The sequence below is a fragment of the Salminus brasiliensis genome, chromosome 19 (assembly GCF_030463535.1).
Source record: "Salminus brasiliensis chromosome 19, fSalBra1.hap2, whole genome shotgun sequence".
In the NCBI taxonomy this organism is placed as follows: domain Eukaryota; kingdom Metazoa; phylum Chordata; class Actinopteri; order Characiformes; family Bryconidae; genus Salminus; species Salminus brasiliensis.
Window position 1 is genome coordinate 4,185,469 of NC_132896.1, and position 10,355 is coordinate 4,195,823.

At 42.3% G+C, this 10,355-nt stretch overlaps 1 protein-coding gene across 1 annotated transcript in view; it reads right to left on the bottom strand.

The window, feature by feature from the left end:
• Positions 1 to 10,032, bottom strand: part of prmt7 (protein arginine methyltransferase 7) — a 522,441-nt gene extending 512,409 nt beyond the window's left edge. Inside the window, exon 1 of the mRNA XM_072662930.1 lies at positions 10,026 to 10,032. The gene's annotated coding sequence lies outside the window, so the exon portion shown is untranslated. The remainder of the gene's footprint in view (positions 1 to 10,025) is intronic.
• Positions 10,033 to 10,355: the final 323 nt, after the last annotated feature.

The following is a 10,355-nucleotide window of genomic DNA, read 5'->3' on the forward strand; positions in this document are numbered from 1 at the left end:
GACTGATACTAGTATAGTACAGATAGTAGTATGGAACCGATACTAGTATAGTACAGATACTAGTATAGGACTGATACTAGTATAGTACAGATAGTAGTATAGGACTGATACTAGTATAGTACAGATAGTAGTATAGGACTGATACTAGTATAGTACAGATAGTAGTACAGGGCCGATACTTGTATAGTACAGATACTAGTATAGGACCGATACTTGTATAGGACAGATACTAGTATAGGACAGATACTAGTACAGGACCGATACTTGTATAGGACAGATACTAGTATAGGACAGATACTAGTACAGGACAGATACTTGTATAGTACAGATAGTAGCAGTACAGATAGTAGCAGTGCAGATTCTAGATGATTAAAGAGACTGTACTACAGTAGTACAGACCAGTACATAAAGTTCTCAGTCCTCAATTTAGTAGAAATGTCAGCTAAAGTAGTAGTAGCTGTAGTATATATAGTTGAAAGTAGCTGTTGTAAGAAACACACTCTGCTCCTGTTTAGTTTGCTGTAATGTGTGTGTGTGTGTGTGGTGTGTGTGTGTGTGTGTGTGTGAGAGAGAGAGAGAGAGAGAGAGAGAGAGATTTGTGAGCGGCCGTGTTTCAGCAGGATGGCCTCAGTGTCAGATGCGATCAGGCTGAGGGGACTGAGGCCATCTCACTCTCTCTCTCATACTCTCTCTCTCTCTCTCTCTCTCTCTCTCTCTCATTCTCTCTCTCATTGTATCTTACTCTCTGTCTCTGTCTCTCTCACTCTCTCTCTCTCTCTCACTCCATCTCTGCCTGCCTTTCACGTTGTTCCCGACTGCTGCTGCCTTGCTTTTCTAAACACTGCCTCCCAACAGCAGAGAGAGAGAGGTTGGGGGGGTTGTAAAGTGTCTCACAGTGGTTTGCCTGACCCCTCTCTCTCTCTCTCTCTCTCTCTCTCTCTCTTTCTCACACACACAGACACACACACACACACACACACACACACACACACACACTCTGACTCTCTGTTCTTTCTGTCGCTCTGTTGTGTAGGCTGACCTCATTTTCCCTTCTTCTCTCTCTTTCCCTGCTCCCCCCATCTCTCTCTCTCTCTCTCTCTCTCTCTCTCTCTCTCTCTCTCTCTCTCTGTCTCTCTCTCTCCCTGTGCTCTCGGCCCTGTTTTGGTAGCTGCCCACTGGTGCAGTTAATAAAATAAAGACGGCAGAGGCGTGCCATGGGCCGCATGCAAGGTGATAGCCCGATTTGCTTACTGTAAATACTGTGGAGAAAACACACACACACACACACACACACACACACACACATACACGCACACACACACACACACACATACACACACGAATGAACAAATATATATAAGACACTGTGTATTTGTTTGTATGTGTGTGAGTGTGTGTGTGGGACTGTGGGTGTGTAAGACGTGCCACAGATGTCGTCAAAGAGCCGAAAAAAAACCCCACACTGTGTTTATTAATTTATTTATTTGTTGATTTGTTTATTTATTTATTTATTTATTCTGTCTGGCAAAAGCTGCTGTTTGTCTTGTTCTGCTTCATTGCGTGTGTATAATCACGTTTTTGCTTCACTGCTTCAAGCGCTGAACATCACCGCGTATCAAAAGGAATGTGTGTGTGTGAATGGGTGTTAGTGTGTGTGTGTGTGTGTGTGTGTGTGTGTGTGTGATGTTTGTTGAGTCCCTCTTCAGCAACTGAAGTTCTCCCATCTGGGCTGGCAGGGCCTTGTTCTGTTGTCTCTAATTTTCTTTTGTCTCCTGGCACACACACATACACACACATACACATACACATACACACACTAACACTCACACACACACACCTCTGTTGGCTGACCTGACGAACGAAGCTTACACTGGCGCTTTTAAGCTTAGCGCTGAGCTCAAAGCCTAGCCGAGGTAGGCTGTGTGTGTGTGTGTGTATGTATGTGTGTGTGTATGTGTGTGTGTGTGCAACCAAGCACGGACATCAAAACAAACACACTGAATACAGCTCCCTACATTCTCTCTCTCTCTCTCTCTCTCTCTCTCTCTCTCTCTCTCTCTCACACACACACACACACATTCAGTAATTTTGGAGCGTTTCTATTGGTCCATCCATCATGACATTCTGATACAATAAAATGAACAACTGTAAGATTAACAGGAAAAACATCAAACATGAAGATACAAGGTTTTTCAACAGCTACAATACACAATGTATGGACAAAAGTATTGGGACGCATGCTTATTCATTGCTTCTTCCGAAACTGCTTCTGCAATTTGATTGCATTCAGTGATAAGAGCACCCACCCACCTCATCATCCCCAACTCCCCACCTCATCCCATAAATATTGGATGGAGCACCACCATCCATCATTCCAGAGAACACAGTTCTTCAACTGCTCCACAGCTCAATGCTGGGGGGCTTTATTTATACCCCTCTAAAGCACACACCTGGCATTAGGCAGCATGGTGCCAATAGGTTCATGATGTTTACTGTCTGCTCCAGAGAGTCCTATTCTATTGGCAATACTTCTCCACAGGGACTAGACAAGCTGTGTGTGTGTATGTGTGCATTTGCACATCTGTGTCAGCAATGGGTGCAACTTAAAGTAGCTGAAAGCATTCAATAGAAAGGGTGTCCATAAATATTTGGACATTTTTCCTTGGCAAACGTGTGGTTTTGGGAAAGTTAGCAAAGAAGGCGAAACCCTTCTCACCCTTCAGTGGAGGTCAATGTAAACAGATGTCATTGCCCCTTCGAGACACTTGTCAAAGTTTCTCGTCCATCTAGCCCTTGTCGTGGTCATCTCTGCATGATGAGGTTTAATTGCTCGTAAATATCTGGCTAGTGTTTCGAGAGGCCGAACTCTCCAGCATGTGCTGATTTGTTTGCTTGCGTCTCCGTGCTGTAAGGGGGCAGTGGGTTGAGATCATTCAGGCCCTGATTGTATTCACTCTCAGTCAGTAATCTCTCTTTTATTGAAGCATTAGAGGCTTATAATGGCTCCTAAGCTGGTGTGGGTGGCCAGTGGTAGCATCTTAAAGGCTGCGCTGGGCTTTTCTCTACAGCGTCTTTTTCGGGGATCCTCTCGAAAAAGCCAGTCCTCCTGAATGTGTGTGTTCGTGAATGCTACAGCCGTCACTGCAGAGATGGGACGGCAGGATGGGAGCCCCTGGGTTTTGCAGGTTCATACAAAAATAGGCCTTTTAAGATCCATCTATGTCTTAAAGAACTACTTTACCAGGCAAAGAACCATTTCAACAGTCCAACGGCTCTTTCAGTTGTCATGGTTCCACATAGAACCACTACATTTAGTGGAGAACCCTTGAAGAACCCATTTTAGAGAGTCGACCTTTCACTGGACCTGTACTTGTATTTCTTCACAAGACCAGCAATATGAAAATATCACCTGCTTAAACAACCATTTAAGTATTCAGGTGGCTCTTTAAGTGGATGTGGGTCTTTATAGAATCATTGCATTTACTACGGAACCTTACAAGAACCTATTTGAAAGAGTCGGCTTGTTACTGGACCAGAAAATCATCTACATTTTGAATAAATATGAACTTATCACATACTTAAACACCAATAAAGCATTCAAAATAGCTCTTTCAGTTGTCGTGGTTCTATATTACATTATTACCTTTACCTTTATTGAAGAACCCTTGAAGAACCCATTTTGGACCTCTTGGAAGTCTTTATAACTCCAGAAAATCGTATCTAGTTTAAATAAATATGCCCAGTTCCCTAATAGCATGAGGGAGAAATTGATAGGGTGAGCAAAGAAAGTTGTTTCAGTTGTCATTGTGGTATATAGAACCCATGCTTTTACAAAGGAACCCTTAAAGAACCCATATTTGAAGTGCACCTCTTATAATGTCTGTACAACGCTGGGAAATCAGCTAGATTTCCAATAAACATGGAAATGAACAAGTCATGCATTTAAATGGTTCTTCAAGTTGTTGTGGTCCAAATAGAACCTTTGCCTTCATGGAAGAACCTTTAAAGAACCCCTGTATCTTTTACTGGACCTCTTCTATTTCTTCATAACAGTGAGCATCATCTTAAGTGTTCAGTGTGAAGCTCGCTCCAGCCTTTAGGAGCAGTCTCAGTGGGACGATACAGTCCGATTATGACTGGGCTTCATTCTGAGGTCTATCATTAAGAGCGCTGACCGGCCCGTCCCTGGGCCCAGATTAAGTTGCCTAGCCTGGAGCGGCCGAGCGCGAAAGATCAAACGTGCCGGGACACAGGAGGGTCTCCGGGTGACGTGGTACTTATCTGTCCCCGTCAATGTAACAGAGACAAGATAATGAAACCAGGGGGCAGCACTGACGACTCTGTCCCATTTGATCGTCCTCGGGGAGTAAAGAGGCTTAGGGCCAGGCCCTGTTTCACATAAGAATGGGCTTCTATTCGTGCGTAATTAGCATACTCTCCCACCCCCCCACCCTCCCCTTCCTCCCCCCACCTCCCTCTTTTCACTTGCTGGTGGCTGTATTGGGTTGGCACTGCTTTGGTGTTTGGGACTTCACCCTCAAATGACCATTGTGGCCCTGTGCTGACCCTATGGCCTCTTGAGCCGACCACTTGATTAAGAGACTTAAGGGCCTCCGTCCTTTCTCGACGGCCTGTCTGCTGTCAGTGGCGGCCGTGGTGTTGCTGCTGCCCATGCCAGCAGGCCGGCTGGCCAGTGATGCTGACGGTGCTGATATCACAGCTGGCTCTAGTCAATCACAGTGCTTTGAGTCTTGACCAGCCGCAGTTTCAGAACTCATGGAATCCAACCAAAATAAATGACCTTGGTCAAAAGATCTTGGAGGAGCATTACTGATTGCATGCATTCAGCGGCAAAAGCGTTAGTGAGGTCAGGATATTGGATGACCACCACTCTACCAACTCATCCCACCCACCATCATTCCAGAGAACACTTGTCCACAGCTCCAAAGGTCCAATTCTCTAGGCAGTGCTTCTCTACAGGGACTAGATCAGCAATGGGTGCAACTTAAAGGAACTGAATGCATTCATGAGCAGGGGTGTCCGCAAACATTTGGATACAGAGTGCATGCCAGGGGTTAGTCTGTTTGGAAGTCAAAGGAAGCCTTGATTAGGTTTTTTTTTAAGTGGAGGAGCCTACTGTAGCTTCACACTTCATTATAGCTTTCATTGCTGGTTCTAAAGCAGCTTTTGGAGAGCTGCAAGCTTTTAGTGCTTTACAGCGCATTGTAATTACAATGCATTCTATTACTGATTGTCTATGGGCTTTAACGGGTTTTCTAATTGTCCCTAACGTCACAAACACGACCCACTGTCCCCCCTGCTGCATTTTATGACGCATCATGAATTGTAAATAGCTCAGGCTGTTACATTAACGTCTCCCGCTGTATGAAAAAAAAAAAAAAAGCTCTGCTAAGATTCAAGTTTTACTAGATGCATTATTTAGAGGTGTTTTAGAGAGAGTCACGGCGTAGAGTCATTTCCTCTCAGCTCGCTTCTGCTTTTCCTCTTTTGTTCTACCCTATTTCCTATTCACTCGCACTCTCTAGCCATCTGTTTATCTACCTGTTTGTATGCCTGTCTGTCTGATTGTCTCTCCCTCGCTCTCTCTTTCCCTGCTTCTCACTGCAAGAACATGACATACCTTCATTATTGTAGGTCTGGGTTAATGTTGGCACTCTACTCACCCAAACGAGTCTCGTGTGGAGCGCTAGGCCTAACACTTACGTCTTTATTGAAGTACCGTTCTTAAAAGAAGTGGCACTCTGGAGCGTTTCTATTGGTCCATTCATTAAAAATAGGTATGAAACAGGTAAAGGTGCACTTATCTGTCCCTGTGCTATGTACAGCAAAAATCTGTGGTAGTTGGGCAGCCAACTCCAGCACCCGGAAAGCAGAGAGGGTGAAGGGCCTTGCTCAAGGGCCCAAAAGTGGCAGCTTGCCAAGCCCGGGTATCAAACCCACAACCCTGTATTTAATAGCCCGGCGATCTAACCACTGAGCACCACTGCCCCATTAACGATGGCCAGGTGTAAATTACACTGTGAGTCCAAATGTTTGTGGACACAACTTCTAATGATTGCTGGTTTCAGTTGCACCCATTGCTGACACAGATGTGCAAATGCACACACACATACAGCTTGTCTATTCCATGTAAAGAAGTGCTGCCAATAGAATAGGCCTCTCTGGAGGAGATCAACACGCATGACCCTATTGGCACCATGCTGCCTAATGCCAGGTGTGGGTAGTGAGCTGTGGAGTTGGGGGTGATGAGGTGGGGTGGCGATGATAATTCAACATCCTGATCTCACTGAATGCAATCAAATCCCTACAGCAATGCTCCCCCAACATCTAGTAGAAAGTCTTCTTCCTTGGACAGTAGAGACAGTTACTCCAAGGGTCAAATCTTTTTAATACCCTCGATTTAGGAAGGAAATGAATGAGCAGGTGTCCCAATACTTTTCTTTGGTATGTCAAAAGGTGAAAAATTATAAAAAATTAAGAGGATGAAGAATTTTAGCATTCACATATACTGGATTAAATGTCTGTTTAATAAGATATCAAGTTGAATGTCATGAGGATTAATAAAAAACAGTATTTGAGAGTGTTTGGTAGGTTCTATAGGTTCTGGTTATTTTCAAAGTGCTCTAATTAGCATACGTACAATTAAATAAACCTTCTCTGGCGAACTTACTCCACATACAAAAAATAAAATAAAGCTAAAAGAATCTTCTTTCTGATCCCATCACCTCCAAACAAAAAAACACAGGAATCTTAATGAGTGAGAGATAAAAAAAGGCCCATTTGACTAAATGATTGTCTGAATCTGCTGCAGAAGGGTATAATCCTCAATTGGGCCAATTAGTGCGAGCCTGGGTTCCCCATGTACAGACAGGCAAACTGATTAGAGCTGACACCGCACTAGTTCTCACTGCTGCAATGCCAGGTATGATGGGCCCACTTCAAAGGGCCTGCAGGCATCGGCAAAGGCAAAGGATTGGAGGCCAAGCCCGGCCTGCTAATCTCCCTCCTGCTAAAGCCACGGCGTTCCTGAGTGCTCACACAAAACCAGCTTACGGCTCCACAATCAGGGGGCATTAAGGCCGGCCTCCAGTCAGACCAATTGCCTTTGATTTTCTGATCGTTTGACCGAGAGGATGGTCACACGTCTTGGCGTATGTTTTCAGAGGCGCTGCCCATGGTTATGGGGTTGAATCAGTGGGGAACGCTGGTTTCTAGCATTCTGCTGGAAAAGCTTCTTGTTTGATGTTTGATACTGAATCAGTCTTGATTGTCTACATACATCAGTATTGGAAGTACTCTTCCAATTACATGTAGTCTAATTACTTATGGTCCATGTGGATGCTCTCAGGTCTCAAGCGGACACTTTATTAGGCACTTTATTCTCATAAGCCCTGTAGCATTTCAGATATAATCTGTTGAGGAAACTCTCGCGGTATTGATACGTATTGTCAATGTTGGAAATAAAAACCTGGGGTCTTCCGAATGGCAACTTTACAGGAGAAGGAAAAATCCTTTCTAACTTTCAATGGAAGTCAATGTAAAAAGTCATGAAGCAAAAAAGTTTTGAAACATTTCTATTGGTCCATGTTTCATGTAATTGCTACACAATGTAAAGAATCATTTCCATGTTATAATAAATGGTTGAATGGAAATGAGTTCTGAAGTTCAGCCATTCACTCCACTCATTAATCTCCGATTCATACTGGATTAAAACCACTCTACAGGTATTACTGTCAGAGAACCAAAAATATTCTTAATCATACTGGAATTAAGTATATAAATTCAGATTCATACTGGATTGAAATCATTCCATAACTAGTACAGTCATACCGTAAAACCTTTGTACAGTGCAGATTCATACTGGATTCAAATAACATCATAATTTTCATCATAAATCATAAAGATTCATACTGGACTAAAATCGTTCCACAGTTAGTTCTTTCAACGTATTGAACGTCCATCTAACTGCCAGATTGACAAATGTAATATAGACAGTGTCCATATTGCCTATATAAGCATAACGTATCACCACTGTCACGCAAAAACCTTGTAAAATAACGTATTAGTCCATTCTTAATGACATTCTGATACAAAGAACAACTGCCAGAGTTACATTATGTCAAAAAGATAAACACAAAAATGGAGGTACAGTCATAAAGCAGTTGCAAGGTTGTTTGATTGCAAGATTGATTTTCTGTCCATCAGTGTATGTAAAATACTTTGAAAAAGTTTTAGTCCCCCGTGATAATTAGAATAAAAAGCTGCTGATCTGGACAGTAAGTGTTTATCTGTTCAGTAAAACACTGATATTGAAATAAACACTAAAGCTGTTCTTCATCACTGTGTTCATCATTAGAACATCTCCTCTCAAAGTTCTCCTCTCTCATGGAGTCTAGTATTATTTAGAGTTCTCCTCAGATCAACACCTGGTTTGTTGATTAGCTGGATTTGGGTTATTATTATTGTACTTTTACAGAAGGAGAATAAACATTTTTAACTTAAATAGAAAGTCAAAAATAATTTCTTTAGTGTTTTTTTTTGCATTTATTGCATTTTTTTATAGCATATTGTATTTATCATGATTATGATTATCATAAAGAACAATTGCTGGATTTACATTATGTAAAAAAGTGAAAAATAGTTTTGAAGGTTTTGTTCTGAAAGCATTCATTTATAAAATATAAAAAAAGATCATGTTGAGTGTTACTTTTAAAGCTCTACTGTTTGCGCACACTCTGTTGGCTGTTATTTTAAATAAAGTTATTTTGTAATTTATTATTTTTTGGCATTTTTTAATGAGATTATTAAATTACTGCACTCTCCCGTTTTACACAGGATATCAAAAATGGTATTGAAAACTGATGCTTTTCAAAGTTTGAAAACCCAGTACAGTGACAACTACCATTACTCACAGACTGCACTGTACAGGTGTCGGTACAACCAGTGAGTCATGGTAAGCCAAATTCCTTGTTTTCTGGTGATCCCCAGTGTGTTGTAGCTTAATTAGTTTGAGTGTGCAGCGTGACAGAAGACTGACAGGTCCAGTATGTGAGCGAGGTCAGTTGGAGGCTGTTTGCTGCTAAAGGCGACCGTGTGTCTTGGCTGTCTCGGTGCTAATTGTTGAATTCTTGGGGGTCTTGACTGAAGGCACTTAGAGGGAACTCCTGCACCAATCGTGCTCTCTGCTGCTGTTTTAAAAACTTTTAATTAGGGCTCGCTTTAGAACTGGACACACTGTCGCTCAAAGAAAAAGAGAGAGAGAGAGAGAGAGACTGTCATGGGGGATGGTCCCAAAGGAGGTGAAGCCCTAAAATGTTCAAAACATGTGAAACAAGGCGTTCAGAGCTACATTCTCGGCACCGTCTGATGTCAGTCTGACTAAAGGTAGCTAAATCTACCAAAGGAAGAAATGAAACCTTTGGTCATTTGCCCTGTTTTAGTGGGAAAGGTCTATTTTGAGGATGCTGGTGGAGGGACCTTAAAGGGCCTTAGAATGGGTCAGTTATGTAAGGGCAGATTCTGGTACTAAAAAGCATTTCTTTAAATCAGTGGAATGGTTTTTATAAAAAAGTCATGATCATCTAGAGGGGGAAGCGCTTAAGTAGGGAATAATGTGGGTTCTGGTTTCACGAAATCAAAGAATATGACTGACATGCCTTTAAAACATGACCGTCCTTCTACTTTCACAGTTCCGTGGGATAGACATGGGATTTAGGCCTGTATGACACGGAGGCCGTAACTTGTGCTACATATGATCTGGACATAACTTTTAGTGACAGTCTTAGTGGATGAACAAGTCTCCAGTTCATCTGTTGTTTAGACCCGTCAACCCAAGATGTAATGACCGTCCTTGGGGCTCAGAACATATTATCCATTATCTATTATCTATTATCTCTATTATCCGATCACATGATTACGTAATGGCTATGTGTGCCTCACCTCTTCTCAATGTATATATACTCTGCCTTTCCGACCAATAAACGGGGAAATCATTTGAATACAGACCTGTCTCTGTCATTCTTTGAGTTCCCCCAGCTGGCTGCAGGATCGGGAAGGACGGAGGGCTTCATGCTTGTACAGCTCTAGTATTGAGGTCGAACCAGAACCAGACTATCAACAGACGATTCTAACATTCAGCAATATTTCTCTGTCAGTTATTCTACACTACATTAAGGGCGTGTAGAACAGTGTAAACCCCGTAATCAAGAAGATGCTTCGTAACTTTAATGAAAACAAAAAAAGACTCGAGTAGAAGAAGAAGTAGTAAGAAAATAAAGTACGAGGAGGTAAAATATGAGCTACAAGAACTCATATTTTGTGATATTATTCTTCTC